Genomic DNA, 22,212 nt, shown 5'->3' with positions numbered 1-22,212 from the left:
CTCTGGGGCTGCCGGGGTAAAGTCCTGCCTGGGCTATGCCAGCTCCTAGCCAGGGCTCCTGCGGTGGCAGCCGGGCGTGTGGCCAGGTGCCAGCAGACTGAGGCCTCTCCACTGTGAGAGGTGGATTTGGAGAGCAGAGATGTCCCTTTGGATGGGATGTGGGTCCAGGGTGGAGAGTGGGGTTATGGCACCTGGGTGTCACGTTGGCTTGGCAAGCTGGCCTGTGGGAGAAGTGGCCCCATCCTGCTGCTCAGGGCACACTTTGTGCCCTCAAATCTCAGACAATAAGGTTTTTCAAAGGAGTTCTCTGCTATTCTGATTACGTGATGGGAAACTTTTGGGGGAGAGGTAGGTGATGTGTCTCGTCAGAGTATGTGATGTACCTCGAAAAGCTCATATACAAGCCTTTTTTGATATGATTTTCCCCATTTCTGCCCACTAAAGGCATGAACTCTGCCCAGCCATGGGCTTTCTCTCTGCCTGGTGCTATAGGGTGGCTCCAACTGAACAGGATGGGTTTCTCAGCTCTTCTCCCTGACCACCTACTCTGGCTCCAGTCCCCAAACAAGGATCGTAGTGTCCTGAGGAACACTTCTCCATGGTTAGAAAGCCAAAAGTTTACTTCATTATCTGGAACAGCTTATTCTGAACTAATCTCTCTTTAAGAGATGAGGAGGAAGGGAAAAACACCCAGATGCTCAGATGCATTTTATTTACCGTAAAAGAAAACAGCAATTTAATGATAACTTCTATTAACTAGGTTGGGTCTGCGACCTTGATGTATTTTACAGCATAGCTGAGAAGAGGGAGCAGACTGTTCCAGTCTGTTTATTGTTTCCTCTTGGTACATCCCAGTAACTTGCAGCACACGAATGCCCACACAGTTCTGGAATCCTGACCCACCTTTGGGGGTGGGAAGGAAAAGGCTGTTGGATCTGATTTGCTTCAGATACAGCTTAATCTGTAGCTGATGTTAATTATATATGGATGGGTTGGGCTTTAGCATAGGTTTTTCTGACAGGGCTCAGCCTCCGCAGTTCTTGCTACTGTAGAAAAGCTGTAGTAACTTGAATCCCTGAAGTCACTTGTGGGAGCACATCCCTATCAATAAATTCCTTGTTGTAAAGCCAAGTCAAACCAGCCCCATGGGACTGCTGGCTTTCATTGGGCAGGCACAGGGATGGATGCAGGCGGTGCTGACAGCCTGGAGCAGGGTAGCCTGGAGCAGGTGAGCCAGGCTGGTGGTGAGAGCCGTCTGGGTTGTCAGTGTGGGGAGATTTAAACAGCAGCGTGGCTCCAGTTCTCCTTCGTGTAGATGTGTTCCCTTGCTCTGCAGTGCTTTCCTCCTATTTAGACCTCCTGCTCCTCCTCTCCAAAAATGCTGTCCCCTTGTGTATGCAAGCTTTTCCCTCCGCTTTGGTTACTATGGTGTTACTATGTAAAAACAGCTCATCTTGTAGCTCCTGGAATTATCTGCAACTTGGGTTTGCAGTCCAGCCCTGGGACACGGGCCTGTGTCCATCCCTTGTCCAGCCTTTCCCTGTCTGTGTGATGGGACAGGTCTGGAGGCAGCGTTGTCTGCAGGGCACGGCTGTGCCTTGGTGCCACGGGACCTTTTTCTTGGTTCTGAGCGCTGCTTTGTGCTCGGCTGTCACACGGGTGCGTCTCTTGCTATTCCTGGATGTGGGACAGTATCCGGGCTGCGCTGAGCCCTGTAAGACCCGCTCACATTCATCCCCTCCAGGGAACGGGCCAGCTGCAGACAGGGCATCAGCTTCCCCTGAAAACTGCTGGGAGGGGAGACGAACAACTGGGAATCCGTCTTGGTTTGGAAAAGACAGGTGTCTGCTAGAGTGGGCAAGGCCTCCCTTGGAATGGAGAATTCAAACCCCCTCCCTCCGAATTAATATAATTTCGAAAATTAAGGGGGCTTTCAGGCAAATGTACGGGGATAGGAATAACAGTTTTTTACTAGTATATATAACAAGGCTAAACAAACAACAACTACAGCATTAACAACAAAACAGAACCAGAAACCTCGAGGGGCTTTGCTTCACAAAGCCCGGGGCGGTCTGATCCCGGTGCCCCTGCGGGACTCTGAGAGCACCAAACCGGAACGGTGGAAAATCCCGGGCTGGTGGATGCGATACAGCAGAACCTTCCCTCCCGGTGGTAGCTGGAAAGGCGGGGATGTCCCTGCAGGGCAGGGCGGTGCGGGAGGTCCACCATAGCAAAAAAAAAACCCCCAAAACCCACAAACAAACAAACAACAACAACAAAAATCCCTGACAAACCCCACCACCACCTCAGAGCAGTCCGAAGATAGGGCGGCGGCGGGACGGGTCCGGCCCAGCCCCAGCAGCGCAGGAGGATGAGGCGACCTCAGAATTCCTGGGCACACGAGCAGATGGTGGTAGACTTCCCAGCACCGGATTTGGTGGTGACAGTGAATTCTCCCGGCAGTAAGCAACAGCCTGACTATCATCCCTCCGATGCCGAGAGCGAGAGAGGGCGTAGCTGCTCCCGGCCCCGTCCTTTACCTGCCCCCAAAACTCGCATTATCTTTCCCCTGCGAGGGAAGCTCACAAAGACAAAAGAATTGTAGCCCCAATGCTACAGTCCTCTCCCGACTTTTGGCCACCTCTTTGTTTTGGTCAAGCACCCACAAGTACGCAGCAGTTAGTCTCCTAGCAACTTACGGGGGAAAAAAATGCCATAAGTAAAAAAGAAACAAATCTAACTCCCAACAGAGTCGGTAGGATCTGTGCAGACAAAAGGCAGAAGGTGGGAGCAGACATCTCCCCCCATCCTGCTCAGCCCCCCCTGGCTTGTGCAAGTTAACTCCCATGGGCTGGTTTGTTGGCCCCCACTTTGCTGCGATGCCCTCTTGCTTCCCATCACTTGATATTATTATTCCTTTCTGGTTTTCCCACATGATTTGTGTGTAAAAAAAGCATGAGGGAGGTTCACCCTATGGAGAGGTCCTTGGTTTGTTCATTGCTAATGTAAATTACTGTCATCCCCATTCCTGCAGGGGCCTGGGGTCACCCTGGAATAGAGGGATTTTGCTGGGAGAGCAGGAGCCCAGAGCCAGATCCAGGTTCCCCCCACCCTGCTCATCCTAAGGGTGATTTGCCCCATGCAGCTCCAGAATCATGCTGAGTTGCCTATCTCTTTGCACCGACTACATAGGAGATCAGGAGGATTATATTAGTAAAACACCTGCTCCAGGTGGAATGAGTCTGGTCCTGCTATGGAGGCTATTTTGGAGAAGATCCTGCTTGCTGATGTCTGATGGTCTTTGTGGTGAAGGTCAGCAACCTCTCTCCCTCTGGCAGCTGTGATGGCTCTTCTGCTTTGTTAAGTAGGAGCAGAGCGATGCTTCTAATTATGAAGGAAAAAGTCTTGTACTTCTCCCCTTTTTGGTTTGTTTGCTTTTTCTCTTTTTTATTTTTTTGTCCCTCTTGACGTATGTTCTAAATAACAATGCTTAAAATGCAAATGGAGTGAGCTTGTGAAGGCCTGGTTGGGGTGGTGCACTGTGGTGGAGCTCAGGAGCTGGTGATGACACATGGCACAGGAGCAGAGTGGTGTCACCAGAGCAGTCACAGCCATGGCTCATCTCCACGTGGAGGATGCTCTCATGTGCTTCAAAGGCTTTGTGGTTTCTTTTTCCTCTCCTCTTCCAGAGGGACACTGTGAGGGTGCCGTCTCCTTGTTCTACAGGTACAATAACTGGACAATAAATTCAACTGGACTCCCTTTTATCTGTGTGCTCTTCACTCCTTATTTCTGCTTCTTTTAAAATTAGAAATAGAAAAATTGGAGAATGAACCTTCTAAACTGTGTGTGTCAAGTTGCAGTCATAACATCTGTAAGGTTCCTCCTGCTGCAGGCTAGTGCTGCCCTTGCTGCTCCAGCCAGGTCCCTCATGTGTTTTAGCACTTGCTTGGGGAAAAAAATGAAATAAAATAACATGATGTTGAGGTTGCAAAAGTTTCCATTATAGCTCCACCCGAACACTCCTGCCCAGTAATGCTCAGAAAATTCAGTCTGGGTGATGGGGCTTCCCTGTCTGCTGGGCTGCTTGGGGGAAAGTAGAACAGCTTTTGGTTTTGTGTATTTTTTTTTTTTTCTTTTCATACAGAGATGCTTGAGAGTCATGTCAGGAATAGGGTGGGGAATGAGCTCTGGTGCCTGGCTCCTCAGTAAAGAGCCTGGGTAGTGCAGGTTTGAAGTGTGAGCACTCAAAATCTCACTGGGCAACAGTCAGATGGATCAGTGGAAAGGGGCTTCAAGGGGGGCAAGGTGGTTCTTTGCGATTTGTGTCTGTGTTGTTTAACTCTTCTGAAGAAGTGCCTTGATGTTTTCACTCTGATTTTGTCCCACTGGTGTAAAGGCATCAGTTTTCCCCTCTGGGAAGGATAAGAAGGGAGTTAGCTGCTCCTGGAACATGGCTTGTTGTGTGGGATGCTTGCAAATGCTCTGCTCTCATGCCTCAGTAAATAAAGAGGTTTTCATGGGACTTATAAAGGACTTCTCTTTTGGAAATAGGTCAAGCAAATATTTATTTCCCTAAGGTGTCATGCCAGTGTCGCACAAATACTTGAATGGGTAGTCATTTTATTTTTCACTGCTTTGTTTCTTCCTAAGCGCATTCAGTTCTTTTTCTCCAGTGCTGTAGGGACACACATTAATAATTGTATGTAATCAGTCCTGTCCCTCTCTCCACCTGGAAGTCTGTGCATCTTCTGTGGGCTTGTGCTCTACAATTGCAGTGCTGTAAATTGGAAGCTGTGACATGTTTTTTCTTTACATCCAGATGCTTCTCAGCTGTGGGGATATTTTTTGTTCTCCAGAAGAGTTTCAGGTCAGTGGTGGGCTAGCTGCTGCAATGAATTTAAAAACAATACTCCCAGAATATAGCAAAGGTCAACAAAATGCCCATACTGGTGTCTTGCTTTCCTGTCCTAAAGCCTCAGCTGTGCTATTGCTGGTGTCCTTTTGGAAAGTAAGTCCAATGCTTGGGTTATCCCACAGATGGAGAGTGCAGTTACTGCCAAAAAGCTTGTGCCCTGCTGTCTGGTGGAGCTCCTGTCATCCCCAAATAATCAGGGATCAGCTGGTATCTGTCTTTAAAGAGGGATTGAAGCTTCTTGTCTGCTCTAAAATGATAAAACTAAAGAGTTTAGTTAAGAGGACCAAAATTAGGCTTGAAGTCTTGGATACTTGATCTTACAGCTCATGATCTCCTGAGATGTCCTCAGTGTAGGAGTAGCAGGGATCTGTGCTGGAGTGCACTGGAGTACTTGGAGTATACTTTGTGTAAGAGGATGTTTGAGATGAGATTGTCTTGGATGCTTTTTGCTGTGCAGCATATTTAATGAACTGAAGTCTTGGGTCTCAGCATGAAGGATCCAAATGTACTCCTGGCTCCTTGTTCTTGTACTCCAGTGGCTGCAGACCTTCCTGGTGGCTCCAGGTCCTGCCTTGGAACATGCAAAGCACAAGGATCATTCCAGCTTCCAATGACAGAAGGTACTGGGCTTTCTCTTCCAGCCTGCAGCCTTTGGGCAGAGGTGGTCACCTCTCAACCAGCACCTTGAGCAGGTGGCTTTGGAGACCTTGAAGGGTTGAATGTGCTGCCATTTTTCACAGCCCTGCTAAGACAGGTGTCTACACTTTGCATGAAAGGTTAATTGGCTCTTACATAGTTTCCCGGGTGTGGGGTGGCCCTTAGAGACAGATCACCCTGACCCCTGTGCCGGAGGTTGTGCAAGCCTCTGTGTGGTGTGTTGTGCTTTGATTTGTTAAACAGGATGTAAAAGCAGGCTCCCCTTCTGAAACGTATCCTGCTCTTTCTTTCTTTGCTAGGAATTGTTTCCATGTCAGAAAACATTTAAGAGAAGGGGAGTGTCTCTGTTTTACACAGGCAGAGCTGTCTTAAACCCAAAAATCCAAGCACAGACCCCCCTCAGCTGTGCTGGCACAGGGGAGGCAGGCTGTGGTCTGGACTGTGAGCAAACAAATGATGTGAATATTTCATTTAGACCATAATCCACCTGTTGGGCTTCTCTCCCCCAGCCTTGCATGCACTGGGAAGTGCAGCAGATGTTTTAAATGGCAGCCAGCACTCCCTGCTCCAGTGTCTGGCATCTCCATGTTGCTTTACAGGCAGGAAAGACAGAGTCTGAGGATGATGTAGTGACTGCTGCAGGTTTGCAGGTCCTTCGGTTTTAGTTGTTTTCCCTGTGTTGTTCTGTCTGCCTCGGTGGTGTGGTGTTGTCCTGCTCTCCCAGCCTGTGCTGAGCTGTGGTTGCTCTGCCATGTGCCAGCATAATTTCTGGAGGCTGGAAATTTGGCCCTGGGAATGCTGTAGTGCCTATTAGAGCACTAGAAATGAAGGAGGTATGGAGGAGGTATCTTTGGAGTTGGTGTACTGGGGGTTAATTTTACAAAACCCCTCTTCTGTGAACTTTGTGTCCACCTGCTCCTGACCCTTTTCCAAGCTCCTTTTGCTACTCTAAGCTCTCCTGAATTTCCTGGCATCTTTCTTTGTCAGTTCTTCAGAGGTGTTTTTTCAATCTTATTTTCTGCTGTGGGGCACCTGTGTGTTTCCCTTTGGTGTTGCAGGACATTGCTTTTCTTATTACCTTCGGGGTAGGTCTCAGAGCAGCTTGTGGGTGCCAAGCAGTTTGTGGCAAGCAGGAGATTGGAGCGTTTAAAGGAGTTTTAAAGCCTTCGTGCTCCTACTTTGATCTTCTCTGGCACCTAGGACAGGTTTTGATTGTTTGTTTTTTGGTTGGTTTTTTTTTTTTTTTTTAAATTGTAGTTTTCAAGGGGATGGTTGGAAAGGAGAGGGTGGGAGTGAGAAGCAGCCCTTGCTTTGAGAGGTAACCACAAATAAACAGCTCTGCTAGGCAAACACTACATCCCTTGTGTGCTCAAAGCCCTGCTGTTGACAAGATGGTTGTGCCTGTCCAGGTGAAATGAGCTGGTAAATAGTATTTGAGATGCAGTAGTGAAATTAGGGATCTCTCTGTTGAGTATGTCTGGAGAAAGGGTTTCCATAAGGAAGATCTGACAGCAGGATAAGGTGGTCTTTGCTGCTGGGGGTTGTGGGCTGGTGTTTCTCTGTCCCTTGTGCTCTTCTGGCATGAGGATGAAGCCACCTCAGTCCACCAGAGCTGCTCATGGGGCAGGGGACATCATTCCTGCCTCTATGTGGGCATTTCAGCATTGCTGGAGCCTTGCCCTTGGAAATGGGGGCTCATTTCCCACATGTGGGGAGATTTCCCTTCGTTATTGTAAATGTCAGCCAGGTGGAAAAGGCTGTGGTTGGTGTGAGGCAGTGGAAGGTGGGGGAACAACTGAGATGTCGATGAACATGGGAGGGTTGCATTGCCTTCCCAAAATATCTGCTCAGTGGATTTCATTTTCTCCAGCCCTTAATGCTGGGAAATGCTGCTTTGTGCATCTGCTCTGCTGGGGCCGAGTTTGTCAGGGCATTGTAGGCATGAGGCTGGGAACAAAATGAGTGGAAAAAAAAAAAGCATGCTGAATGTAAAATGTCATTGATTTCTTTCTATATTTTTTTTTGTATTTTTCTTCTAATTTAATCAATTCCCTACTGTGTTGTAAATTCCAAATGTGAATGGGAAATAATCTCACCAGTACAATAATTAGCATGTAACCAGCAGATGAAGAAAGCCCAAACTGCTGAGCTGATTGGTGAATGCTGACTGTTTTCCGAATTAATTTCAATAATCACATCTCCCATTAAAAAGAAGACGGGGTGGGGAGGAAGTCTTAAATTTTCGTCAAGCTCAATGTAGCAAAAAATGGTATGTGCAGTGTAGCTGTTCTGCATGTGATTAGAAAAAAAGAGAGAGGGAGGTTCTTGGAACTGAATTAGCAATAAAGTATTGCTAATTTTGCAAGTAAGTAGCTCAATTTCACCTGCTTTTTTTTTTTTTGAGGAAGAGAAATAGAATTGTAAGTCAAATATCTATAATTTTATGTAGGTGTCTAACAGTAAACAGTCTACTAGAAGAGGAAAACATTCCCTTGCAGTCATGTTTTGCTGCAAGATGCAAAAACAAGTCCACTGGAGACCATTAGTAGTGAAATACATTTGCTGTGCATCCATCCAGCTCCCAAATATTTTGCTTTTGTGCTTTGAAGGGAGAGATGAAAATTGGTGTTTAGGAAGGGGTGATTTCAGAGCACCCAGGAGCTGCACACCCTCTTGGCACAGGGATCTGCAGCTCTGCTCTGCCTCCCTCTCCTGTTTTTTTTTTTTTTGGCTGGTTCTGTCCCAAAGGTGGGTGGCATTTTAAGGAGGGAGAAATCCTCTCTCAGCCTTGATGGCTCCATGGTGTCACATCCAGACAGCACCAGGAAAGGTCACCCCTGCAGAGCTGTACCTTGCAGCTGGTCTAATTATGCACCTGAATTCACAGTCAGAATTAGCAGAGAGGATTTTATCTCCTAATGATGTTTTTCCCCTTATGGCCATGGCCACCTCACCCTCAGGGCTTATTTTCCAACAGCAAAGCACAGGTGATGCTGCTGCCGGCTGTGGGACCAGAGCATCACTTCAGAGATGCTTTTTCATTCCAGTTTAAACTCGATGTTAGGAACATTTGTGAAGTTGTAATAGAGCTTGGTGCTTGTAGGCTTAAAGCATTTCTCTTAGAAGGGCAGGGATGGTCTGCTGAAACCCAAGGCATACGAGAGGTGGGTTCACGCTGTGCTGCAGTGGTGAGAAATCCTGGAGCCATCTTTTAATTAAAGTAAAATGCTCACTCTGGCATGAAGATGGTGATCCCATGTGCTCTCTGTTTTCAGTGTGGGGAATGACACCTGCCCAGAGCCACTTGTGGTGTGACAGCCAGGAGGGAGACCAGGTCCCACAGAGCATCTCTGGTGCGTGGCACTCGGGTCCTCTCTTCCCAAAGCCTCAGGATATGCTGGTGTATGATATTATTGTCCTATATTATTTTAAAAACAATTTGAAAAAGCCAGGCTAGCCTGAGTGCTTTGAAACAGAATTTGTTGTTTTATTAATTTGAGCTTGGTGTGCTGTGGGAAGATCTGCAGGTAGATCATTATGGGATTTTCTTTGCATGTTTTCTTAATGTTAGAGACCGTCTCAAAGAAATATCACATTGTTTCATTTCCCCTCCACACTTGATTTTTTTTTAAAAAAGCTAATGCCAACAACCCTACACAGTAACCAGTGAGTGAATATGCGCATTCTACACTCAGGTTTTGTTTGTTTGTTTGTTTTCATGTGAAAAGCAAGATTTAGCTGGCAATCATGAGCAATGGATAAAAATGTATGTTTTAAACCACCTCACTGATGGCTTTTGATTTTTGCCTTTTTAAAATGCCATTAATCAAGTTAGAGACTGAAAAAAAACAACAAAGCAGAGACCAAGAAAAGTCATTTGAGGTGAGTAAACTAGTTGGCTTTTTGTGTTTCATGAAAGCTCAAAAAATGGCTCACTGCCACTGTGTATGTTAAGGGTACCTTAAATACAGAGTGTCCTTCAGTGCTGACAGGCATCCCAAACACCTTTTCTAATAAACCTCTAATTATAGCTTAGTGACTTTGTAGGTTCTCTGGATCAGCTTGGGAATATTGCACTGAAATCAGGGAGAATATTTTTATTTTCTGTGTCTTCTGTGTGAACCAGATTTAGAGCTGGACTTGGTGAGTGTGGTACCGAGTGCCGTGTTTATGGTGTGTTAGAGAGTTGTGCTTGCTGCTTCACGATGCAATTTTGGGGTTAAACTCTGCATTTTGGGAACTACTTCCTGAATGCAGCAGTGTGGATTCCCAAACCCAGACCCCAGCTGAGCTGGTTGGAGGAGGGTTCGGCTGGTGGCCAGAGCCTGCAGCCCATTGCTGCCTCCTGATGTCTGGCTCTTGGGGCTCTTGGATTACAGCCCAGCACTCAGAACCAGAGACTTCAGTGAAAATCTCGGCTTCTTAAAGGCAAACAAAACCTCCAGAGCTTTGTGGTTGTGGAGAAAAGCTGGAAAATGGGAATTTTTGGGCAGAGAGTGGTAGGGAGATACATTAGCCTGGTTGTTTCCCAGTATCCCAGACTGGGAACAGTGCCATGGGGTCCTGGGCTTGACTTTTGGCTTTAGAAGCTGGCATGGCAGACGCTGCTAGGTTGGTTCTTTTCTCCTCTGTTTATTTGTTTCTTCCCTCCTCCATTTTAATACTGTCTCCTGGGAGATTCCAGCTGAAGTCTATTAATTGCTGAGATGTTTCTTTTCCCCCGTGTCATGGACGCTGGGTCCAGTTTGGCTGCGGGTTGTTTCTGGCACAAAGGGAGGAGCAGCAGGACAGAAGAGCTGTGCCTGTGTTGGGTGTCTGTCTGTCTGTCCTGCAGAGGTGCCCTTTAGGTCCTGCACACTCGTCTTTGGGCTCAGCCACACTTCCACAGCACTGCTCTGTGCCACTGAGGCTTGTCCCCCATCAGGAGCTCCGTGTGTCCCCCAGGTTTTGATGGACCTTGCTGAGTCAGTGTGCAGTTTTATTTCAATTTATATTTCTCTTGCAAGCCTGAGTTGGAGGTCTGTGAGATGGCAGATCTGATGCTAAAGAATAACTTTGGACAGCTTTCTGTTGGTCCAGAAACTCTTGGAGGGGTCTGGGAAGTTCTCCCCAAAAAGTAGTCACCAGTGGGACACTGCAAAATCCTGAGGATGGATCAAATCAAGTGATAGTTCATCAAAGGTTCCTTCTGCTTGGCCATCAGGCCTTGAAAATCTGAATCACTTTGTCCTCCCACTTGAGAGATTTTCTCCAGAATTGTGTCTAGACACTTTTTCTTCCCCGCCTGATCAGTCTGAGGTCCTCATGACCCCAAGAGATGAAGCTTCTCTTATGCTGAAGCTCCCTGTAAGGGCATCTTTTTTTCTCTCCAAGTATTTTGTAGCTCACGATAAAATTGCAAGGTTTTGGCAGTGCCCGTTTGGGTGCTATTTGTGTGCCAAACCCTGCTGAATACATCTTTTATCACAGATTTGTAACAGTAGCTGTTGGAGGGGAGCTACACCGGAGAAGTGCTTTCAGAAGAATGCTTTTGTAAGGGGACACTGTCCTAAAAAAAAAAAAAGAAAAAAAAAAAAAAGACCATGCAGGCAAAAAAGACAAAAAAAAACCCCAAAAACCAAAAAAAAAACCAACCCAACATTTTTCGTGTGTTCGTGTTGTAAAATATGCCCATTAATTTGGGTGAATCAGGTTTTGCTTCCATTTCTAGACAATTTTGTCTGTCCTCTTTGTACAGACAAGCACTGTTATGCTCCAGGCATTTTGGGGGGGGAAAAAACCCGACATTTAGGTTCAGCTAAGAAATGCCAGAATCCTTGTTTTGTGTAGCTCTCCCCAGGCTGAGCCCCAGCCAGGTCCCTGCAGGAGCTGGGATTGGGACCCAGCTGGCACTTTGCTCAGGCTGGCCCCGTTCGTGGTGTGGAGAGCAAACTCCAAGGTGTTTGTTCATCTGCTCCATCTTAATAGGAGAATTTAAGGAGAAGAAAAGGCAGGAGGGTTACTGGGCAGTAGATGGAGGATGTGCAGCCTCTGGGACAGAGCTCTGGTGTGGTCAGCTCTTGTCTCTGCTCAGGGTCCCACTGACAGTCTCTTTGTGGCCACTGTTGAGTTGAGCTGTGTCTGGTCTCTGCAAGGTATTTCTCAATGGCACAAACATCAAGCTTGTCCTCTCACACGTTTGTCTCACAATTATCAGTGTTTTTCCTGTAATAAAAGGATTTTTCATGGGAAAACTTGTTTTAAAATTACACTAGTGTCCTAAAGTGTGCTGGCTGTTGAGCATCCTGCCTTCAAGGAGGGGGTACACAGCACTGTGCTCCATTTTCAGTTTTGCTTTGGATCATCATACATTGTTCTTAAGTAGCCATTTACTCTCCTTCCCACCTCTCTGGCTCAGAATACATTAAAAGAGGAATGTGATTATAATCCTGTAAAGACTGTCAGAGGAATCTGGCAGTGGTTGCAGCCTGTGAGTGTAATACATAATATTATATTCATTTTTTAAAATGATTAGATTTCAAGCTGTCAGTTTAAATGACAACTCACCTTAAAAAGATATTATGGACAGTGTAAAGACTGTCAGTGTGGTTTTTTCTTTGCTAACTGGAGTTTTCAAGGTCTGTGCAGCCCCTAAAAAATAGGAACCTTTGTCTTTTGGCAAGCTGCATGTGGAAGCTGAGAGCAGTGAGGTCTCTTGTATTAATAATTTGTATTATAATAGCATTGTCACTGCTGGCTCCCAGGCTTTTTTTATCCCTGAGTTAATGGCAGGGCTGCCTGTCAACGGGAATTTTTGCTGGAAAAAAACTTATTTTTGCTTTTGTTGTCTCTTTGCTCCCACAAAATTGTGTGTGAATGGCAGCTGTAACTGCAGCTGGGAGAGGCTGGAGATAAGGGCAGAGGAACTGTTCAGCCAAGTTATTGAATGTATTGACAGTTTAAATATGGTATTCAGCATGGAAAGCAGATCCCGGGGGACTGACAGAGTTCCCCATCCCAGAATATCCCAGCTCACAGCAGGAGCTGAAGCTCAAGATGCCAAAGCCTCCTGGCAGTGCAGGAACGGAGTCACAGCTTCCCACGTCCTGCTGTAGGCTGGGATTTTTGGATGAAAGGGAAACCAGCGCTCTTCTGTTTCCTCGAACTGGATAATCACACAGATGATCAGAGCCCCATCAGGCCTTGAATAAAACATGGAACAAAGTGATGATTACTGCTCTCAAATAATAGTTTAATTTAGCTCTTTGTGTCCCCTGTGGTCCTCAGAGCATCCTTTGGGCAGTGAGATGAAAATGAGTCTGTTGTTTCCTTTTCTTGGATGAGAAGCTGACTATCATTGGCTGATTTTTAATGTTCTATGTTGTGTATACCTGTTTGGTTGTTTTAAAACCCAAGCTGAATAGGTTTTGAAATTTTTAAAAGTCTACAATAGGTACTTTTAGCATCATATAAGGAATATTGGAATACTTCCTTCTATCTTTAATGGAAACATTTATTCCAGTAGATATGGACTGGACGACCACTATCTGCTTGTGGATTCTTGGGGGTTGGGCATAAAACTCAGCTGAAAATAAACGTCAGCATCAGGAGTAGTACAGTGCAGAAGGATGGGGGAAAGTGTCCTTGTCTGGTTGTGGCAGGAGAGAGGAGAAGAGTTTGGCTGGAGGAGATCCAGAGAGTTGAAAGGAGATTGACTGGAGGTCTAGAAATCCCTGGTCTGAACAAACCCGAGCTGTTTGGCTCTAGATGGGAGAAGAGCAAGGCAGGAAATACATCTTCAGGTGCCTAAAAGGGAAGGGGATGGTTGCTCTCTGTGTACACAGTGAGAAGAGCAAGAGGTCACAGTCTTAAAACTGTGGAGAAAAAAGTTCTGATTAAGTCTTGGGCAAAATTAGGACAGCACTTTCCCTGAAAGTAACAACAGGATTTGATGGTCTGAAGAGTTTGTGGGGCATCAGTTGTTGGAGTTTAAAACAGCTTGGAAATATCTGTCTGATACTTCTTCATGGTCACTGTTGCACGAGGAGGATGCAGTTTATTCCCCTGCAGTGGGAATTGTCTCACTGCTGTCCTGGAGTGGTGAGGCTGGAGAGGGTTGGGTTTGGTCTAAAATAAGCAAGAGATGAGAAATGATGTTCTGTGGCTTAAATTTTCAGGCACTTAAAAAGATTGAAGTGACTAAACATAATGTAAGTTTACATGCCTCCCTACAAAAGCAGATGTTGCCTAGAAATATTTTATGCTCTTTGGTTCTGAAATTGAATGTTATGGACATTAAATTGAACAACTTGCCTCTTTCAGTGGGGAAGCTTTTCCAGGACACTGGTTCACTTGAGTTGGAAGAGACAGAGAGGGGAGTGAATGATGTTGCCTTTAGTACAGCTATTTCTCTTTCAAGAAATATCAGAGAAGCCTAGTTCCCAGCTCTGTAAATCCTGGAGAAATAAAACCAGCCACTTTAGAGGTCCTGAATGGTAACTTGTCAGTCCTTTAATTGTACCTTGGGAATGGTAACTTTTTAAAATCAGTGTTCCCCAAGCAGCTGAGGCTGCAGGGCCAGACAGTCTCTGCTGGGCAGTGTCAGAAGGTCTCACGTGTCTGAGAAGTTTCCTTCAGGTCCATGTGGACACCTCAGGAAGGTTCCAATCTCTGCTACAGCTGGGGTCTTGCAAAGTGCCTTCACAGCTCAGCTATTTCCTAGTTCTGAGAACAGCAAGAAAAGGTGAAGCATCCCTCAAAGCACCCCCTTTGGTGGGCAGGGGAATTGTTTTTGTCTTTTTCTGTATAATTTTGTTTCTCCTCAGCCCATCCTCTGTCTGGAAAGAGAGGTGTGTTTGGGGCTGCTTTGTCTGCTTGTGTGAGTCTCAGGTTGAACCAGGCTTTGCTCTGCAAGGAAGCTTTATTCTGGGACAGCCTAGTTCCCTCTTCAGCCACGTCAAAAAAAAAAAATCCCAAAAGAGAGCAAGAAGATCTGTTAATATCCCAAAAGAGAGCTAACAGCTGTTAAAAAAAAAAAAAAATCTGAGGGGGGGTTGTCAGGTAAAAGGAAAACAGAATCATCTCTATTTTTGAGCCTTTGCAGTGGATTTGATTTTGAAATATTCCATCCATCGGTGGATCTCACACAGAAGTGCTGTTGAAGGGCTGGAGTTTCTCTCTCCTCTTTCATGAGCCTGCTGGTTCAGACATTGCAGTGTTAAACCTCCAGGTGTGGTAAGATGGCTTAGTGTGTGTTGAATTTACTATTTAGGGAAGATATTCTCCATTCTGGAATTGTTTGCAGGTTTTGAGCTGCTCAGTCAAGCCTTGGGGAGCTGAAAGGACAGCTAGTGGGATGATAATGATGGCTGTGGTTCTGGCAGACAGTGCAAATAACTGAGACAGAAGGACCTCAGTGTATCTTGGCTGTTGGATGCTGGGATTTTAATATCTGAAAGAAGTTAGGGGAAAAAAGCATGCCTTGGTTGTCCTTGTTGCTGTTCCAGTTTCAGTGATAAGCAGCTGAGCTGTCTGCGTGTTCTGCTCTGAGGAAACCCCAGTCCCTGCCCCCTCGCCCCAGCTCTCTCTGTGTTATTCCTCTGGAAGCAGCAATTCCAGGGAATTCAAGGAGGAGCTGCCAGGGTAATCATGGCTCATGGTGCCAAATTTGCAGGGGCTTTACTCCATATTTCAGAACAAGGTTTTGGGAGACTCAGATTTATCTCTGCCTCCAGCTTAAGTTTCTATTTAAGCCATCTCTAATTTCTAGAAGCGCGAAGCTGTTCCGAGTGCTGTGATCGAGGTCACTCTTTAATTTAGGTACTCCAAGGAATGCAAAATCTTGTTTGGTAAAGTCTTAGGCATATGCTGAATCCCTAAAGGAGTGTGTGAAGGATATTAAATGTACCATGGCGGAGGGAGAGAAGCAGCACTGTAACAGGAGGAGGAATGGCAGATAAGCAGTGAGGCCACGCTGTTATCACTCTGTTTGGGAGGTGCTGGGGTTGTGCAAGTCACTATAGGACATTTACACTAATTGCTGGAATAAAAACCCACTCCATCAGCAATCTAGTATTTGTTTCTTATTATATGTTAAATTTTTTCTGGCAGAGCAAAGTTTGTCACCTGTTATGTCAAGGTCTCGGCATTCAGTGCTGGGATCTTTCCAAATGTGCTGAAACCTAATTGGTTAGGGGTAAGCCTTCCCTTCATTTTAGGGGAGGGAAAAAAAGAAAAGCGAGGAAAAAAGCAAAAAGCTGTGGCATCTAGCAGGCATTTAAAGCATTTTTTCTTGTTCTCAAATCTTGTGACTTGCCCGACTAAGGCCTCCTGATTTTTTTCCTCCCAGTTCTTTGCTTTGCTTTTCCTGTGAATTAAATTGGGCAGGATAACATACAGTAAATAATGTATAACAAATAACATGGAGCAGCCAGCACTGCAGGTCTGAGGAAAGCTTTCTCCAAGCAGGGCTTTGCAGCAGTGTCGGGACACCTGAGTGCTTAGTGAGGGAAAACCTTTGTGTCCTTCTACCCTTGTCCAATTGCTTTGCCTTATTATTATTATTATTATTATTATTGTTATTGTTATTATTATTTTCTTCTCTTTTCTTTTCTTTTTAAATCCTGCTGAGTTTGGTCTGTGAAATTACAGCCAGAGTGGAAATTTCTTGTCTGCAGGATGTTGGATGGGTTTGGGGAGCTCTTTCCTGAGTTGTAATGCATCTGTGCCAAATATTTGGTGAAATCTCTCTGTGCCACTTACTTATTTGATCCAAGAAACTCCACATTTGTGTGAGTTTCTTGGATTAAATTAAAAGCGGATGGTCAGCAAGATCCAACCTGAGAAGCAGTTCAGTGAGGCTCTGGCAGGGAACTTTAGGGACTGGAGCTGGCTGAAGCACAGGGACACTTCACAGAATCATAGAATCACAGACTGGTTTGGGTTGGAAGGGGCTTTAAAGATCACATAGTTCCAGCCCTCATGCCATAGGGCATGGGACACTCGGGACATGCTGCTGGGAGAGGAGGACTGCTTGGGCAGGAGCAACTAACAAGTTCAAGTTTACTTGGGCAATCACAACCAAATTTTCTTGGTTTTCATCCTTGTTACAAGCTCTGGCTCACCTTTCTCCAGGGTGACTCTTCATTTTTCAATATGCTGTTTTCTCCCCTGGTCTGAACTTAATCCCAGAAACCCACTTGGCTGGTTATCTCTTTAGAAATTAGGAAATACATGGAGCTGGCTCTGCTGGTTCTCCAGCAGTGAGGGAACAGGGATTGGATGGCAGTGGGGGGAATGAAGGGGAGAAAAAAAGGCCACAGCTACAAGCAGAGCTGCAGGTTATATTTAGCTGCTGCTGTGGTGGTGGCAGTCTGGGTGCTGTGGTTGCTGCTCTAAATATGTTCTGGCCAGCTGAGGTTTCCAGCCCTGTAATGGACCAAGTCCACAGGGAGCTGGGCAGCAGTCACTGGTTTCCAGCACACTGCAGATGGGGGATTGCTTTCACTGGGTTGAGGGCTTGGTGATTAATTCAGCAAACTTGGTTAACTTCTGATAAATAATGACTTTACTAATTGAGGGGGGGGGAACCCCAAAGATGGGTGTTTAGGGTGCTTCAGTGGGGATGTACTGTGGGAGCATGGCAGGACACCTCAAACTGATCAGTGTTTTATTTTTGCTTTTAGCCTTTGCTAACCAAGGGCTGCCTTCTCCTTCAGGGGTGCAGCAGTAATTTTTTGGTGTCATGTCTTCTCTTCCAGCCCTGAATCCTGGCGCTGCTGAGGCAACTGCAGGCACTTTAAAGATGAGGATGAGCACAAAGGAGGGGCAGGAGAACAACAGGCTCAGGACGTGGTCCCTTGTGCAGGTAGGACACTGCTGTCACCTCGGGCACTGTGTGTGATGGGGACCTTTCTGGGCAGCCTGGACAGGGCAATGTGGTGTGTTCCAGTGCATCACAGAGATCTGTGCAGGCTGTTGGAGCCTGGTGGTTGAAGGAAGTGATCAGGCAGTGATTGGCTCTGTTGCCTTGAGAACAGGGGTTGCTCTCTGGTCAGATCAAGCTTGGCTTATGCTTCCAGCTGTCCCTGAGAAGAGGGCAGTTTTTATTTTCTTTGCTTTTGGATATCACTCCTTGAACAACACAGAGTTCAGAGCCTGTGTGTTTGTACTTTTCTTCTGGCTGGCTCCTCTGTGCACTAGTTGCTGATTTACTTTATTTCCATATAACTTAATAAATATCCATCTGTCCCATGGTGTGGATGAGGGGTCAGGAGAGTGATGCTTTTTCCCTTTGGCTTCTGTGGATGGAAGAAGTGTGCTTGGAAATAACACTCCAGTTTTCCATTACACTGTTCCAGGCTTTTGAAGAAGAAATTTGGTCTCCTAGCAGAGCCAAGCCATTTTATTTGTACAAAAAGTAAGCTCCATGGTTGAACATTAGTGAGCAGACTGGTGGGGAATTTGTTCATCCAGTTCATGGCTGTGTGGTAAATGACAGTGTCCCCTTGGAAATGGGGATTTTCAAACCCTACAGTGGTTTCTACACAGCTTGTGCCACATCTGGAGACTGATTGTTTCTAGACTTTATTAAATAATCAGCGTTGGGAGTACAGTGACTGGACTGATGCTGTTTGCTGCAGCTTTCCTGACACACTTCCACTTCTGCATCCTGTTAAACTGGTAGGAATAAACTAAGGCACCCTGATGAAGCATGTGATGTGCTGGGATCCACGTGCACCCTCAGCCCCCTGAGAGCTGTCCTCCTTGAAGTTCCCTCCATTAATTGCATCTAGGTGGGTCCTCAATACCTTATGGCACGTGCAAATGCAGTGAACATTGTGGCTCTCTGGTTGTCTGGCTATTATAAACAGACAATTTTGCAGGAGGAAGAGGGTGAAGCTTTTGTAGCTTCCCTCTGCCTTTGTAAACAGTCGGTCTCTTAGGAGGGAAAGTAGGGAGAAGGGCATTACGTTTTATATGTCTTGGTATCTGCCACAGAAAGACAGCAATAATGCATGTGGATGGTTTGTGTGGATGGTGTCTGGGTAGATAAGAAGAATTCCTTTGTGTTCTATCTGCAGAAAAAGACGTTGTTCATTACTGGATGGCCAGCACCCAGAGATGGATTGTGGCCTCGTGGCAAAGTGTGCCATCCTCGCTGCAAGCTCACAGTCCTGTGTTGGCCCACTAAGGCTTTTCAGTATCTTCTGAGGGGGCTTTAAGAACCAAACTGAGGATCTTTGCAGCAGAAGTTGGCCCCTGTCTCTCTCCTCCTCCTTTCCCCCCACCCTCCTGTGGTGTCCTCTCCCTCCCAATTCATTTGTTTTTAAAGCGATTGTGCCATTGTGTGCACCAATACGCACATGGCCTGTCTTGTTTTTCTCTTGGCCTGAAAGTGCAAAGCAAATCTGTTTATGGTTTTGGTGAGCTAATTCTTCCCCACCCTAGATTTTTAAATAGACTCTTTCTTTACCAAGCTTGCAGAGCTTGCAGGACGTATTGAAGTAATGGGAAAAATATGTTGTGTGTTAACCTTCCTTTTTTTGTAAAACTTTATTTACAAGACCCTGTTCCTGGCAGTGCATCTGGGAAGTGAATATCTGGATGCTGGGGAAAGTAAAGACTTTGAAATAGCCAAATGGGTGTTTAATGCATTCGGGGAGGAAATGTTTGGAGTTTTCCATGTTCAGCACTTGCTTTGTGAAGCAAAGTCTAGTGAGCTGTGCTCAGTTGTCCCTTTAATTATTTACCTTCTCCTGCAAATCCCAGTTTCTAAGCTTGGCTGTTCCCTGGGCTGTCTGTTACCTTCAAACAGGCTCCTCCAAGGCAGCTGCTGACCCAGACCTTGCAGCTGAAGGTAAGAGCAGCAAGGAATGCTCTTGGCCTGTAAATAGTGCCTTGGATTAAGAGCTTGGTATGTCACTGGTGTGTTGGAAATGTTATTTTTGCCTCTTGATTTCATCCTTCCTGCGAATCAATCTCAGACGTGTCTGTTTGGGTTAGCAGCCTTCTCTGCATCCATGTGAGGGTTGCAGAGCTCTTTGTGCAGCGTTTTCACCGAGGTGTTTTTGCTGCTGGAGGCAGAGCTCAGCTCTGCCACGGGAGCACTAGAGAAGCCCCAGGGACACCCCTGTCTATGATGCCTGGCTCCTGGCTTGCTTCCCAGCCCTTGTGCTGGCTCTCTCCTGTAGCCTGCCCTGCCACGGCACCTCCTCACCTCCAGCCTGGCTGTGAGTCATTTCTAGTGAAAACTGTGAGCTGCTTGTGGCTGGCTGTGGGGCAGGAGCTCTCTCTGGAGATGTGGGGCTTTGTGCAGCCTGGTGTAGTGGATGGTGTCCCTGCCCAGGCAGCAGGGCTGGACCAGATGATCTTTAAGGTCCCTTCCAATGCAAACCATTCTGTGATTCTATGGCTATTACATGTCCAAATGCACTTCTCCAGCCCCAGCTCTGTAGGGCTTGGCTGAGGCCTCTGGGTACTCCTGTAACATAAATAAGCAGGAGTAGGATTTCAAAGCAAGCAAATTTTTGACATAGTTGATGTCACGCCTCTTCAGCCCTGTGCTTAGGGCCCAAGGATCTGCAGGCCCACAGCTGCTAGTTTGGTCTTGTTGCTAATAACCCTCTGGAGGTGTTTCTGCTGAGCTGGTTCTTGCAGAGGGCTGAGGGGTTCACCCTGATCTGACAGTGTTAGGGGAGACAGGACCCGTGGTGGGAAAGTGTGAGGTGCTTTCGCACAGCTGAGTGCCTGGTGTGCAGCTGCAGCACTGGACGTGCTCCTCGCTGGGGTTTGTGGTGTGCAAGACAGCAAGGACTTCTGGTGAGTAGCCTTAAAGCAGAAAAGGGCTGGGGCAGGGTTATCCCAGTCATACAGCCCTTCCACCCAGAGCCTCTGCTCTGCCAGTGAAGAACAGATGGGGAAAAGAGATTTCATTTCCTCACCCTGAGAGGTAAATTTTTCACAGGAGTTTCGTTCACCTGCAAATCTGTGACAGAGCTCAAAGCAAAGAATTCCCCACAAAAACGCTATGCAAAACAGCACTGTCCTTTGTCGATGTAATTTGGAGCGCGTGGGGTTTCTTTCTGTAACAGGGTCTTAGAAGAGGTGAAGCTCTCTCTCTGTCTTCCTTTTCTCTCTCTCTGTTGGTGCTCCCTAGGAAGGTGATGGCTGGGGGCTGGCACTGAGCAGTGCCCCTCAGTTCCCAGGCAGGGGCTGTAGACCTGAGCATGGAGCTGTGAAGCCTCTCTTACCTCCCCTTTTCCTATCTCCCCAATCAGTATGTGTAACCAGAAAGTTTCCAAGTTTGCAGATCAGACAGTTTTCCAGATGTCTTTGCACCCTTTTCCCTCATTCCTTCTTTCCTACTCTTACTTCTTACTGACCTATTTGCTCAGGACATGTATACAATATCAGTGTGACAAATTAAATTGCTTGTACTCAGAAAGATGAGGCCACTGGATGCCTGAATGCTGCATAAACTTCTTGACTAGCCCCACACTAATAGTTGATTCCTGTCCCTCACATTGCTTTTTGTGAAAGGCAAATTCCATCCTGCGTGTCCCTTTCCAAACCTATTGCCCAACACTTCCACTATTTGTCATCAGCTGAAAAGGATCTGAGCATGCAGATATCCACAGATGTGGTTTGGCTGTCTGTTGTGTTACAAACCACATCTGTGTATCAGGAGGGTTTGGGTTTGCTATTCCTCTTTGCAGGGCTTCTCCCCGTGCTGGGATTTGGGATGTGCAGTGCTGCTGCAGTGCCTTTGCTGTCCCTCTGGTGAGGTGAGCAGTGCCCCAGGAAAGCACTGGGCTCCAACAGCAGGAGACAGCCAGGTTGGATGTTCTGAACATTTCTTCAACCAACCCTGTCTGGCAGGGGTGCCCTGAGGCTTTGGAAGGCTCCTGTGAAGGCTGTGTCCAGCCTCTGTGAATGGACTGGGGCATGCTTGAACAGGTTTTCTTTGTGAAGGGAAAGAACTGTGCCTGTGAAAGTCTGGATAAAGTCCATTCTGTTGTTTTGTACCAACACAAACTGGTGGCATGTCAGGTTCAAGGAGAGGCCTGCTTCAAAGGGAGAGGCTTTGGGATGTCTGGCTCAGAGCTAAGGCTGCAATATTCTTTGTGGTCGGAGGTATTTGCGAAAGAAGGCACAAAGCCTAGGTGAAATGGTGAGTTCTCACTCACCACCCTTCAAACTGTGGATTGGAGGCCACCCTTCAAAACAAAGTGATTCAGAGGAAAAACAGCTTCTTATTTCCCAGCTTGATATGGAGCCTTGTAATGACTTTGGTGGTTCAGCTCTCTGCAGCGCTGAGGAGTTGTCTGTTCCAGCACACTGAGCATGCTGCAAGTTTTATTTTATTTCCAAAACAGCCCTTTAAGCATGTTGGGCCGTAAGGGAAACTTGTAATAATTCCCTCTGCCAGTATAATTCAGTGGCACTGCAAAATAGAAGGGTGTCTGACTAAAGGTGACCCATTAAAGGGTGATTTCTGATAAATAACTAGACTGGAGACTCACAAGTCCTGAGTTCAATTACAGACTTTGCTATAAGCTTCCTGTGACCTTGGGCGAGTTATTTAAAATTGCTTTGTGCCTCATTTCCCTTTCTGTAACACACTGGTGACAGCATTTCCCTTCCAGCCAGGAGCTGTG

The 22,212-nt window shown here is 46.5% G+C and overlaps 1 protein-coding gene across 2 annotated transcripts in view; it reads left to right on the top strand.

Moving 5' to 3' along the window:
* Positions 1 to 22,212, top strand: part of ZHX3 (zinc fingers and homeoboxes 3) — a 47,614-nt gene that overhangs the window by 833 nt on the left and 24,569 nt on the right. Inside the window, exons 1-2 of one of the 2 annotated variants that reach the window (XM_066330596.1) lie at positions 16,950 to 17,075; positions 17,314 to 17,420. The gene's annotated coding sequence lies outside the window, so the exon portion shown is untranslated. Of the gene's footprint in view, positions 1 to 16,949; positions 17,076 to 17,313; positions 17,421 to 22,212 lie in introns of those variants that run through there. The other variant, XM_066330595.1, reaches the window with a different exon arrangement.

Source organism: Sylvia atricapilla, chromosome 16, assembly GCF_009819655.1.
Source record: "Sylvia atricapilla isolate bSylAtr1 chromosome 16, bSylAtr1.pri, whole genome shotgun sequence".
Lineage (NCBI taxonomy): Eukaryota > Metazoa > Chordata > Aves > Passeriformes > Sylviidae > Sylvia > Sylvia atricapilla.
The sequence above is the reverse complement of the archived record's forward strand: the minus strand, read 5'-3'. Positions and strand labels throughout refer to the sequence as shown.